A 15,087-nucleotide genomic window follows, 5' to 3' on the forward strand; every position below is an offset into this window, starting at 1 on the left:
CAAGACTTTCTTTGAAGTTCGCCAAACTTCAAAGGCCAAAAGGGTATAAAGGTTGGACCTAAAACCTCAGATTTTTAGATTACTTTGGACTAAGGAACCTGCCAAGATTTGGAAAAACTGTGAAGACGGACTGCCAAATTGCTGTGCTACATTTGTGCTGGCCTGCAGTTGCTGCTTCTGTCTTGGGCAGTGAAAGGACTGGACTAAACTTTCTTGAATACTGCTGTTAAAATATGTCCAAGGACTTGAGGTAAAGCTTGCCTCCTGTTGGACGTTTCAGGCACATTAACTTACTCTGCTTACCATGCACTGGGAACTGTGTGTTCGTGCTGCAACAGAAGAAAAAGTAACCCAGCGCAGTCACAGAGCCGCTGCTTGCATTTTGACCTGTTGGCACTGCACGTCACATCGCCTCACTTCACTTTGCAGCCCTGGTGTCACCGCTGACAACATTCCAAGCTGACAATAATGCCGCTGCCTGCACCATGGCCTTTGGACACTGCTCATGAGGTACACAAAGCATCCCCCACCACACACCGTCGCCCTTTTCTTCTGACACCAGCGCCATCGACGCAGTACGCTGTCACTGAACTGCTGCGTGCACCGTGACCTGTTGGCACCGCACGTCGTATCGTTCCACTTCGCATCGCTGCTCTGACGCCCCTGCCACAGGTGCTCCTGACTTCAACCTCAGGGAGTTTGATCTACAATGCATGTGACTTCAAGGGCCCAATGACTTCTGTATCGGCCTCCGAAGCCGACACCTCCTGACGACACCGCATCTTCAGATCTCATCGCAAGGTCCTCAACGCCCTGCATCACAAAATGTACTTTTTGTGGGTCTTCCTGACACCATAGCTGGCCGGCAACCTCAAGTAGGCGTGAACTGTTGGATTTGTTGTTCACGACGCAATGATAGCCATGAGCAGATTTATTGACTTCAAGGAACTGTATTCTAAGTTTTTTTTTTGTAATATTTGCATTTGTTTTACTGTATGTTGGATTTGTATAGTTTTGGTCGTGTTTTACACATTTAAATATTGGCAATTTATCTAAAACTGGTGTGGTGTCATTTTGTAGTGTCTTCACTGTATTACTGTGTGTTATGTGTAAACGCTGCTCGAGCCAAGCTACCAAGTGGGTGAGCAAGGGTTATTTTAGGTGTGTAGCTCCTTTATCCTGACTAGGAGGAAGGGTCCCTACTTGTACAGAGTGAAAACCTGCCAACTAGAGACTCCCATTTCCGATAGCACCCCTTAATGCCACTCTGTGAGATATATATATTGTGCTTTGGCCCACAGCAGATTATCTCAAAGAGGCCTACAGGCAATTGGATGATGTAGTGTGTTATAGTAAGAGCACGCCTTTCAAATACAAAAACGCACAAGAGACTTTATTTAAAAACCTATTGGCATGGAAAGGCTTGGGTCTCCTGAGTTGGGAAGAATTTAAATTCATCAAAAAAGAACATCCACTAGCACCGTATATGTACTTTATCCCTAAAGTCCACAAAAATCTGACTGCCCCTCCAGGCCGACCAATTCTTGCAGCCTGTGATGGTCCTTTTGAGAATCTTTCACAATATATTGACTACTTCCTGCAGGATCATATGAAAAAGTTAGACTCGTACATCCAGGATACAGGAGACTTCCTCAAAAAGATTGACAATTTTAATTGGAAAGAGGATTATTTGTTAGTCACCTTAGATGTATGTTCTTTATACACCTGCATCAAACATCAAGATGGCCTTAGAGCGGTCGAATTCTATCTGAGTACAAGAAAAATGGAATATGCTGACCACACTAGAATGTTATTGAATATGCTATCCTTTTGCTTAGAGAATAACTTTTTTCTATTTAATGGTTATTTTTATCAACAGTTGCGAGGAGTAGCGATGGGCGCCAGCTTCTCCCCCAGCTATGCCTGTTTGTTCATGGGCTGGTGGGAGGAGCTGGTGGTCAGACCAAAATATAAGCATGTTTACACTCAGAATGTGATTTTATGGTTCCGCTATATTGACGACCTTTTTATCATATGGCAAGGATCCAAAGATAGTGTGCTGAAATTCGTTGAGGATATTAATTGCAATGATCTTAACCTTTCTTTTACATCCAATGTTAGTGATGAAGTAGTGACATTTTTAGATGTACAGGTTTTAGTAAGTAATAACATTTTAACTACTACCCTTTTTAGAAAACCTACGGCAGGTAATACACTACTTCATGCTACTAGTTCGCATCCCCCGCATCTAATTAGAAGTATACCTTATGGGGAGATGCTCCGTATCCGGCGTATATGTAGCAATCCTGAGGATATGGAAACAAAGCAAAAAGAATGCATGACAAGGTTCCTAGCCAGAGGGTATAGTTATGAAGTAGTGGAGGCTGCCATGAAAAAGTCCCAGCTAAAACCGAGAGAGGAAATTTTGGAATACAGAAAAAAAGAGGCCCCAAACTCTAACAATGAGCCGGTACGCCTTATCCTTACATATTCAAAACAGAAAAAAGAATTGAGGAATATTATGAGAAAACATTGGCACTTTATACGGGAAGACCCAGTGATAGGGCGCCTCATACCCCCTAATCCCTCTATTACTTTTCACAAAGCCAAAAGCATGGGTAATATGCTAAATAGTCAAGATACTTTTAAAAAACAAACGTGGTTACCTACAAGAAATGTTTTTTTAAAATGCTCGACTTGTAAGGCCTGCCAGTTTGGTATGAACACCAAGACATATTGCACGCCATTCCCAGATACGCAAAGGGAAATTAAGCAACACCTCACGTGCAAAATGGACTATTGTGTATATGTCCCGGAATGTGACTGCTCTTTAAAGTGTATAGGCAGTACCAAGCTGGCAGTGCACAAACGTATTCTGCAGCATATTAGAGCCATCAATAACAAGGATCAGAATTACCCCGTAGCCAGGTACTTTGAAAAGGTACATAATAGTAACCCCAAATGTCTCAGGTATTTTGCCATCGAATCAGTACCGTTGAAGAAAAGAGGTGGCAACAGGGAGGCAATACTTCGCCGTTTGGAAACTCACTATATATTGGAGTTTGATTCCAAATGGCGGGGGGCCTGAATGCCACGGAGGATCTTTATACCTTTCTTTAATTTATCTCATTTGATTGGTAACCATGTTTAGCTGCTAGAATTATCTTTTTATCATAAAGTAATACAAGTACAGTTCATCCTGGGACTTTTTTTCACTGTTATTTTTAATGATTGGTTTTAAAGATGCTGCAGGGTAGTAATTTTTTACATACCTAGTGTCTTTTTATTGATCATTTTAAATATGTCACAAGTCTTTTACATTTGTTCCTTTTCTGTCTTTCATTGCATTTTTATCTCTGATGAATTTGACTTGAACTTGCCTTGATTTTGGTATAGGATTATTCTCTTTTTGTCTATTACCATATTTGGACTGCCCGTATCATTTACTATTTGTCTCCACCAATGAGCGGCATCTTCTGCCGAATGATTGCCTTTTCTGCACCAGTAGCACCAGTCACTTTATGTCCATCAAGTACTGTCACATTAATGCACTTTAATAGACTATGTATCTGAACTTAGAGTTGGACTACTGCTGTAGTATGATTGCCTTTTTTGCAGCAAGTAGCACCAGTCACTTTATGTCCATCTAGTACTGTCGCATTAATGCACTTTAATAGATTATTTATTTGAACTTAGAGTTGCACTACTGTGGGAGTATGCAATTTATTTATATGATGGTTTTTATCATAGTATGGTGAGCACTTTAATAATAATACAACATATGACATACTGTCAATTGACACCTAGGAAAGAGATGTATACGAAATATTATTTCTGTATAACTATTGGCATTTGGGCCTTGAATCTCCAGTCACAATGTAACACGGTCTATGCATTTGCTAAAATTACTATGTATCATCGTTATGCATTTACATTGCATTTAACTGACAATAAGTATGTCTTCTATGTTTGTTAAAAATGTACAAGCACTTGCACTTTAAAAATGGGTCTGCCCAAGCGCGTGGTCAGGTGATCAAGGCCGCTTGGACGGCCGAAACGCGTCTTGACATCAATGGGGAAATAAATTAATAAAACTGTTCGGCACTTCAAGAGGTCTGCGCCCGTGATTCCCAAAAGGGAGTTATATTACGAGTCGCTTTGAATATATATATATATATATATATATATATATATATATATATATATATATATATATATATATACATATATATATATATATATATATGTGTGTGTGTATGTGTATATATATATATATATATATAATATATATTATCTACTGGCGGTCGCCAGTAGATAGTTATAGTTAGGACCGAGTTCCCATAGGAAATCTGAAAATTCTATTTTGAATAACTTTGGCGCCGGTTGACTTATCTTCGTGAAATTTTCAAAACTAATGGGGCGCTCCGCTCAGCTCCTACCCTGAAAGTCTCGGGGTGATTCGTCAAGCGGGGGCTGAGCAAAAAGGGGGGTCTCAAAACGCGTTTTCCCCATGCATTTTCCCATAGGACCTTTAGTCGATGGTACAGCCCGAACGGCTGAACAGAATTACTTGAAATTTGGCAAAGAGGTAGTCCTCAGGTCAGGCATGTGCCTTTTGCATATATGGTGTCAATCCGTTCAATAGTTCCTGAGAAAATCAAAAGTACAATCACATCTATATCTGGGCGGAGCCTAACCACACATCTCATCGTGAGATCTGATTGGCTGTCAGCACTTCATCCAAGAAGTGTTGGCAGCCATCTTGGGACCAATATACATAATAGCACCTCATTTAAAAGCATTGCAGTTAATAGAAGGTTTTAAGACTTTAGTTACATTATAAATCATTTGTTGATGGTACCATACTCATTTTAGGAATTGTGGTGTGTTCTAAGTAGGCCTGGGCTAAAATTTCGTTCCGTTCGCGGAAATTGCGATAATTTGACATTTTCGCGTTCCGCGGAAAGCGCGATAATTTGTTTCTTGCTCGCGCTGTAAAATAATACATTCTCGCGCACACACGATCGCCTTACCTGAATCCCTGCGTTCGCCGACAAGTTTTCTTGATCCGGTCGCGTTCTCCATGAGATGTTGTATTGTTTTTAGCCATTTGCGCTGTCTCGCGACAGTTCGCGCCCGCAGCAACTGAAAACAAGATGGCCGCGCCCGCGAGCAACCACATGGGTAAGTTGGCGAGCCGCAACCATGCAGCAAATCTCGCGAACATGCGGGAAAAAAACTTCCGCATCTTCGCGATATTTCCGCATGTTTGCGATAATTTTTAACATTTTCGCGATAATTTGCGAAAGTGGATTTCGTAAATTCCGCACACCCCTAGTTCTAAGGTGATTTTACCATGTGAAAAAGCCTTCTGCTGTGATATCATGAATCATGTTTGAGAGAAAACTATTTTCTCATGCTTTTCCCACAGAGGTTTGGAAGGTGATCTATAAGCTAAACTGAGAGCATATTTTCTGTAAATTCACATTATCTTTCTCAGTCATGTGAGAATGAAGTCTGACATTCTCAGTAAAACATGTACATCCAACAAGGGCAGAGACTGTCAGTTGATTCCTTTGTGTTCTACTGCAGATTCTCAGAGTGTTCCAAAGAACAACTAGAGCGCTAACAGTCTTACTTATGACAAAAGTATGGCACACCTGAAGCCATCTTGATTGGAATAAAGTGGTAACTCTTAAAACATTCAATTTAAAAAGGAACAAAATGAGGGGGTTCATTTTGCCATAGAAAGTATGATTAGTGCTGCAGAAAGAAAAATTAGGGCACATTTTGAGTGACTTATCAAATCCTCTTCTATTTCATTAAAAAATTCTGACATGCAGACTGAAACATGCACTTTCAATACCAGCAGCAGACTTCCCTGGTGAGCAGTAGCTTTACTACAGTGATCTAATAAGCAACTAGAGTGCTAACATTCTGTATTTATGGCAAATGTGTGACACATCTGAGTGCCTTCTTGATGGAACCAAAGTAAAAAACTGAAAGTATTTCCTACTAAGGAGACTGCAGTAAATGAAGAAATTAGGAAACTTCATAACAAATAAATCTCCCAAGATGGCCACCAGAGACAAAAGAGCCCAAATGTAGCCCAAATATCACCCAGATGTAGCCCAAGTATAGCCCAATGACAGAATGTCCCAGAGTGTTCTTAAGAGCAACTAGAGCGCTTACTGTCTTACTTATGACAAAAGTATGGCACACCTGAAGCCATCTTGATTGGAATAAAGTGATAACACTTACAACTTTTAATTTAAAAAGGAACACAATGAGGGGGTTCATTTTGCCATAGAAATTATGATTAGTGCTGCAGAAAGAAAAATTAGGGCACATTTTGAGTGACTTCTCAAATCCTCTTCTATTTCATAAAAACATTCTGACATGCAGACTGAAACATGCACTTTGAATATCAGCAGCAGACTTCCCTGGTCAGCAGTAGCTTTACTACAGTGATCTAATGAGCAACTAGAGTGCTAACATTCAGAATTTATGGCAAATGTGTGACATATCTGAATGCCTTCTTGATGGAACCAAAATAAAAAACTGAAAGTATTCCCACTGAGGAGACTGCAGTAAATGAGGAAATTAGGAAACTTCATAACAAATAAATCTCCCAAGATGGCCACCAGAGACAAAAGAGCCCAAATGTAGCCCAAATATCACCCAGATGTAGCCCAAGTATAGCCCAATGACAGAATGTCCCAGAGTGTTCTTAAGAGCAACTAGAGCACTAACAGTCTTACTTATGACAAAAGTATGGCACACCTGAAGCCATCTTGATTGGAATAAAGTGGTAACACTTAAAGAATTTAATTTACAAAGGAAAAAAATGAGGGGGTTCATTTTGCCGTAGAAATTATGATTAGTGCTGCAGAAAGAAAAATTAGGGCACATTTTGACTTCTCAAATCCTCTTCTATTTCATAAAAATATTCTGACATGCAGACTGAAACATGCACTTTGAATACCAGCAGCAGACTTCCTTGGTGAGCAGTAGCTTTACTACAGTGATCTAATGAGCAACTAGAGTGCTAACATTCAGAATTTATGGCAAATGTGTGACACATCTGAATGCCTTCTTGATGGAACCAAAGTAAAAAACTGAAAGTATTTCCTACTAAGGAGACTGCAGTAAATGAAGAAATTAGGAAACTTCATAACAAATAAATCTCCCAAGATGGCCAACAGAGACAAAAGAGCCCAAATGTAGCCCAAATATTACCCAGATGTAGCCCAAGAATAGCCCAATGACAGAATGTCCCAGAGTGTTCTTAAGAGCAACTAGAGCGCTTCCTGTCTTACTTATGATAAAAGTATGGCACACCTGAAGCCATCTTGATTGGAATAAAATGGTAACACTTAAAACTTTTAATTTAAAAAGGAACACAATGAGGGGGTTCATTTTGCCATAGAAATTATGATTAGTGCTGAAGAAAGAAAAATTAGGGCACATTTTGAGTGACTTCTCAAATCCTCTTCTATTTCATTAAAAAATTCTGATATGCAGACTGAAACATGCACTCTCAATACCAGCAGCAGACTTCCGTGGTTAGCAGTAGCTTTACTACAGTGATCTAATGAGCAACTAGAGTGCTAACATTCAGAATTTATGGCAAATGTGTGACATATCTGAATACCTTCTTGATGGAATCAAAGTAAAAAACTGAAAGCATTTCCTACTGAGGAGACTGCAGTAAATGAGGAAATTAGGAAACTTCATAACAAATAAATCTCCCAAGATGGCCACCAGAGACAAAAGAGCCCAAATGCAGCACAAATATCACCCAGATGTAGCCCACGTGTAGCCCAATGACAGAAGTGTGCAAAACACTTATTTTTTGTGTATTTGCAGTTTTATATAGTGCAGACTTGCCAGGTATTGGAGTGCTTTACATGAGCATTGCTTACATCACACAAGATCAAATTCATTTTGGTTGTAGACATGGGGAGATTAAGTGATTTGACCAGAATCACAGAATGTTGAGCTGAAGCAGAAACTCCAACCTGGTTTCCCAGTTGCAAAGTCTGCAGCTCTGGAAGTAACACCACATCCTCTCCCCTAAGTGCAACATTTAATCAAGTGGTCAACTGGATAAAAAAACATGAAGATTACAAATAATATAAACGTTCTTTGTCGCTATTTGAAAACTCAGAAAATATGTCCTCATTTTAGTTTTTTAGAGCACTAACCATAATTTTGATGTGAATAAGACCCTCTCATATATGTAATTTCTAAAGGAAATGCTCTAGGTATTACAGTTTTGATTACATCAAGATGACGTCAGGCGTTCCACACTTTTGTAATAAATGTAGAATGTTAGCAATCTAGTTGTTCATTGGGATACTGTTGAGAGGCAGAGGCCAGGGGCACGGACTCTGAAAATGGAAGGCAGGTAGGAGAGTGCAGAGGCAACAATTTGACCACACTGGGCAGGCAGGAAGGGCAGTGGCAGCACAACATTCTATGGAGGGCAGTGGAAAGGGGGGCAGGGGCAACAAACCAACAATACAGGACTGGCAAGAGAGGCTGTGGCAATATAATAGACCATTGTGGGCAGAAGGAAGAGGCAGTGGTAGTACAACCATACATGCCAACAGACCCGTTTCAGCCAGGAAACGTCCAATTTTTTTAAGCTCAAAGGGCTTTATTTGATCTGTCTCCTGTCTACAATCTCCTCTTTTTCAATGTAACTCAAAGGGGAAAATCAATACCCCAGTTTTTTTCAAAATCTCCCTCTTACCAAGTTCAAAATGTTCACAAGTATGGTACATTGGATCATGGTAGGCAGGAGGAATTGGGGTAGGGACATGGACTCGGATAATATAGGACAGGAGGGACATGGAGAGGTGCACCAAACTGACCCTACAGGGCAGGCATCAGGGTTTGCAGCAGCACAATACACCACACAGGGCATGCGGGACGGGAGTGCAGCACAACAATCCATAGAAAGCAATAGGGTGTCCCCAGGACCATGCACATGGACAACAGAGAACAGAGGGGAAAGAGGCAATGGTAGCTAGCTGACCATAATGGACAGACAGGAGAGAAAGCTGCAGCATAACAGACCATAAAGGGCAGGAGGGACGGATCAGGGGCATTACAATGGAACAGACAAGCCAGGAGGGAGGGAATAGGGGTCTGCACATGGAAACTGAGGGCTGGGGCAAGGGGGCAGGGCAGGAGCAGCAAGATGACCATGGAGATCAGGCAGGATGGGCACTAGAAACAAGACACACCATGGAGAGCAACAGTGAGACTATGATGGCATACACACAGACCGTGGAGGGAAGGTGGGAGGGGGTCATGGGCAGCTAGCTGACCACACAGGGAAGGTGGGAGGGGCCATGGCAGCACAGAAGACCATGCATGGCAAGCGGGAGGGTTAGTGGCAGCACAATGGCTATGATGGGCAAGAAGGAGGGTACAGGGGCATGCACAAAGGACCATGGAGGATAGAAGGGAGGGTCAGGACCTGGGCACAGACAAGAGAGTTCAGGGGAAGGGGCCTCACAACAGACCGCGTGGGGCTGGCAGTAGGAGCAGTTGCAGCACAACAGACCAGGGAGGGCAGAAGGGTGTGGCAGTAAAATGGACCATGGAGGACAGGAGGAAGGGGCTAGGGGCATGGCATGTGGACAGGCAGGGTGGAGGTGGCAGGGACAGGTTACAGTCATCTGACAATGCTAAGCAGGTGGGAGGGGAGTGGCAGCTCAGCAGAACACTCAGAGTAGATAGGAGTGGCAGGTCCATGGAACATGGTGGGCAAAAAGGATGGAGCAGGGGCATGCACAAATACATCGGAGGGCAGGGGGAAGGAGAATAGGGGCAGCAAGCTAAGCACAGAGGCTAAGCAGGAGGTCAATGATGGGCCATAGAATTGGGCAATGGAGGGCAGGAGGAGTGGACTGGTACATCATGCTAAATGGAGGGCAGTGGCAGCACATCAGACCATGCTTGGCAGGAGGGAGGAGGCTAGTCCATGGATTCAGACAACAGAGGATACGGAGGAGGTGATGGGGCAGAAAGCTAACTGTTCAGAGAAGGTGGGTATTAGGAACTTTATTGTTTCTAAAATGTGTGTCTGTGCGAACTACTTAAAATATGAACAAGTATGCAGCATAATCTCACTTTTATTCAGGAAGAAGAGGACGTTTGTGACTGTGACATCGGGCTCACTTGGCAGAAACACCCCCTGACCCTCCACCTCCCATCGCAAAATGTAATGCCCGTGAAAAGGGTAGGTGGACGCAGTGTTATATAGAACATAGTCCTGAGAGCACGATTGAAAATGAAAACTAGATATAGTATATGGTATAAACTATGCACCAAAAAGTGTGATATAAGATGAACCGGGGCGTGAAATATAATATGCAATACATTGTGCGCAATGACAGATTCATTGGAGAGCGCGAGATAGCACAGGCACTAGCGCGTGCTATGCGATATGCGCCTTGGAGTGTAATATGCACAGGGCAGTGTTGTGTAACCTAACTAGTCTCTGAAGTTGTAATATAAAATATGTGCTGGGGAGTGTAATGTTGCATATGCGCTGTGACAAAGATATGGATCCCAGATTGTAATATCTATGGCATAGCGCTGTGCGTTATAACATAGGCATCGAGGAAGGCACGTTAGATGGGTCAATATAACCCGTGCGAAGGCAAGTGTGGCATGACATATTCACGGGGTGGTGTTACAGAGCACATGGGCTAGAGAGCGTCATAGCATACGCACTAGATGGTGGAATACAACACAGAGGTGTGTGGCACTCGGCGGGCACTGGTGGGTGTAACACAGCATTGGGCTCAGCCAGGAGCACGCTGTGACTCTCAAGTGAGGTTCGTCTCCTTTCCAGAGAGTAAAATAAAAAGTATTACACATCCGGCAGTGGATGTGTGTTTTATTAACCGTGAGGGGGATTTCTTGCATAGTTTTGTCGCATTTTTGACAAATCCCCTTTGAATGGCTTAGTGTGCGTGTGTTTTAAATGTGCCCGTCAACAGCTACCCATGTTTGTATAAATAAACGACAAGGATGTCTACTTGGAGAGTACCCACCGGCGGGGGCGCCGGGATTAGGCATGGTAGGGCGCCAGACACGTCAGAGCTTCACTAGCAGTGTAAATACATTCCACGTGGATTCATTGTATGCATAGTCGTCTTTGGTGCTTCCAGTAAGCGCCACTGCGCTGCGTTGCAGAGAGGTGGTCTTTTTACATCTCTCTGCAACGCAGCTCTGTGGCGCTTACTGGAGGTACCTAGTGGTCTAGTTGGACCCTAGGGACCCTCAGGATTCAAGGGGACTTAATCTCCCAACTTAAAACGGCCACAGGGCGTGTTTACACAGTGGGGAAGGGAGGGGACGGGGCCTGAGGTGACTTGTGCAAACTCGCCCTGTGGCGCGTTTTAAGAGGTAGTTTCAATGCCCTGTCCTATTATATACTAGGGGCTTACAGAGGAGATCATGCTAATCACAGGGGGACCCCAACGCATAGTGTTCCCTAGTGTATGTAGGTGTTTTCACTGTATTCTGAGTGTCTTTTAACATAGCACTGGCTCTAGGACTGGTTAGTCAGACTCAGTTACCACCAGTATCTGTCTGAAAAAGTTGAGGGTACAGGATGATTTTGCAACAAGGCTTCTTTCTGCTCTTCTGTTTGTTCTTTCTGCACGTTATCCTTCTTCCTGCACTTTTCTTCATCTTTGAGGACTTCTGTTGCTTTTTTCTGCATTCCTTTTTTTTCTTTCTGCGCGTTTTTTCTTCTTTCTTCACATGTCCTATCTCTGTAGGCATAGTTAGAAATTAGCATTTAAAAAACCTTTGAAATTCACTGAAAAAAACATAGGTTTCAGGCACGTTATAGTTAGGAATTCGCATTCAAAAACCTTAGAAATTCACTGAAAAAACATAGGTTTCAGGGGCGTTATAGTTAGCTGGACTTTTCACTCGTACAAAACCATTGAAATCCCCCCGTTATAGTTAGTTCAGCTAACTATAACTCGCGTGCCCGCAATGCACTGCTGATGACGTCACATATTACATCACTCATGACATGGTCAGTGACATCACTCATGAAATCACTGCTGACATCTCAAATAACATCACTGCTGACATCACTGATGACATCATCCTTGTGATAGAGTGGCAGACCTCCTCTCCCCCTAATATAACCTTTGATACACACATTCAAAAATAGAAACTAAAATTTTCAAAACAATGGACATACCATTACCAGTTACAACAACCTATTCAGTAATTCTAAGATCCACATACACATCGACTCATTCACCAACAGTCCTATACAGTCACTCATATATGTGCTCATACACCTATACATCCTGTTACACAGCGCCACTCATCCTTAGAGTTTCTCACACACATAGTCACTCATGCTAATAAAGAATCAAACATCCATTTACTTGCATATACAGTTATACACACACCACCACACTTACTTCTACAGAAACTTACACATACTTAGTCTTTTAAACAATCACTTATAGAAACACATACTTATTCATACAGGAACTCTTCCAATCTCTCACTCTCACATATACTCACTTATATACACCAATAGTCACATATACTAGTTTAAAACATATGTAGTTACTCATAAAGACCCTATTGAGACAGTCATTCACTCACTAACACACCCATGCACACACTCATCCACCCATACAGTCCTGCACACATGCTGTCTTCAACACATACAAACAGTGAGTCACTCATTCATGCACCTATGCACTACGTAATACCCCCCACCGAACCATACAGACACTCAGACACTCATACTGATACTCAAAAAACCAACTAACAACCTATATAGACACTCATGTAGCTACTCACCAACCCATGCAGCCACTTATACACAAAGTGAGAGACTGATACAGATATTTACATATGTAAACATTACTCACTAAGCCATGTATTCACTAAGATACACTTAATCAGTCAGTTATACAATCAATTTTTCAAAAACTAATCATCCATTTAGACACTTATATACCCATTTATTCTTCCATCGACCTTGAGATATACATATATAAAACATATGTAATTTTCAGAAAAACACACATTTACTGGATCATGTCATCAGTGATGTCATGAGTGATGTCACTGACCATGTCATGAGTGATGTAATATGTGACGTCATCAGCAGTGCATTGCGGGCGCGCAAGTTATAGTTAGCTGAACTAACTATAACGGGGGGATTTCAATGGTTTTGTACGAGTGAAAAGTCCAGCTAACTATAACGCCCCTGAAACCTATGGTTTTTTCAGTGAATATATATATATATATATATATATATAGATATATATATATATAGTTTTGTTTCACGGATAAAAACAAATGTTACAGGGACGTTATAGTTAGGCTAACATTTCCCACTTACAAAACCAGAGAAATTTAGCTATTATAGTTAGCTGAGCTAACTATAACTCTCGCCCCTGCAATGCACTGCTTATAACCTCACATATTACATCACTCATGACATGGTCAATGACATCACTGATGACATCTCAAGTGACGGTGAATTTCTCACATTTTTTAAATGCTAATTTCTAACTATAACGTCTCTGAAAGCTGTGGTTTTTTCAGTGAATTCCAAAGGTTTTTTATTTGCTGATTTCTAACTATAACGTCCCTGAAACCTGTGGTTTCTTCATTGAATATATATATAGATATATCCACACAAAAAGAAGAATAGTTTGTGCGCTCTCAGTAATGAACAGGTAAATCACGAGGTAAATAATCCAAGAGTTTAATACACACTACGCGTTTCGGCGACAAGCCTTGATCACGTGTCGCCGAAACGCGTAGTGTGTATTAAACTCTTGGATTATTTACCTCGTGATTTACCTGTTCATTACTGAGAGCGCACAAACTATTCTTCTTTTTGTGTGGATATTATCTTTGCTGGCGTGCTCCGCTGGAGTGTGCGCCACCTCTCAAGGGTCCCAGCAGATCCGGAAGGAGCTTCTCTGTTTGTGGATATATAGATATATATAGATATATTTGCATGTTTAAAATCAGAATTACATGTATTATTTTTTTTCACTGTATTATCCAAGTCTATCTTTTTTATCTGTACAAACATAATGTGCTGCAACTGATATTTTCATCTACAATTATACCATAATTGTACACTCTTGTTGCAAAGCCTGCTGTAGGGTTTTTGTTCTAAATAAAATAAGCATATATTTCACAACATTGCCTTTCTTATCACTGTTTTACTGTCTTATTGAAGACATATAATGAGGTTTATTAATCAATATAAACTTTATTCGGATAAAAGTACATATTCATAAAAGTACCAAAAACATAAAATCAATTACAACATCCATTAGAATTCAAATTCTGCCTCCAGTAATACAGTGCACAGTCTTATAATGAGACATCAGTAAAAGCACATAACAGTTCAAATTTAAAAACATAAAATAAAGTGCTATAGTTCAGCAGGGGCGCTTAGAATTACGGGTGCACACCGCCGCCTTCAAAAAGGAACCAACCCGAAAAGTTAGTTCATCATCATTTAGAGCAATGACCATCCCATAAGCTGCCTTATAATCAATCACAGGTAAAGCTTTAAAATAAGGGATCAAAAACCTCTTGGTGACAATTAGATAATAAGAACAAAAGAATAAAAAGTGCAGCATTGATTGTTTGTGTTGATTATTGCAAGGACAGGGTGGAAGGTCGAGGTGAGTAATAAAGCCCACAGGGAATGATAACATATATTTCATGGTATCAGTCCTCAGCCGAAAGAGTAAGCCCCTTTCCCAGCGGCCAATTGGTTTTTACAAATAGCTAGAAACCGCGGGAGTGACGTTCTCAATATGCATGTATCTGGCCACTGACGTTTTTTTGCGTTCTGTAACCAATCTGGCACTTTTATACGATGCATAGAGAGTCCTTTGAAGGGATTTACTGCTGGTAGTGCCAAAGTCTGAGGGGTTTGAAAATACACATTCTAGGTTCACACTAACTAGACTTTTGTGAACCGCAGCCAACCATGGTATATCCATCCCCCTGTCACATTTCAAACAATCTGAGATTATCTCTCTAGTT

This window comes from Triturus cristatus, chromosome 4_1, assembly GCF_964204655.1.
Source record: "Triturus cristatus chromosome 4_1, aTriCri1.1, whole genome shotgun sequence".
Classification (NCBI taxonomy): domain Eukaryota; kingdom Metazoa; phylum Chordata; class Amphibia; order Caudata; family Salamandridae; genus Triturus; species Triturus cristatus.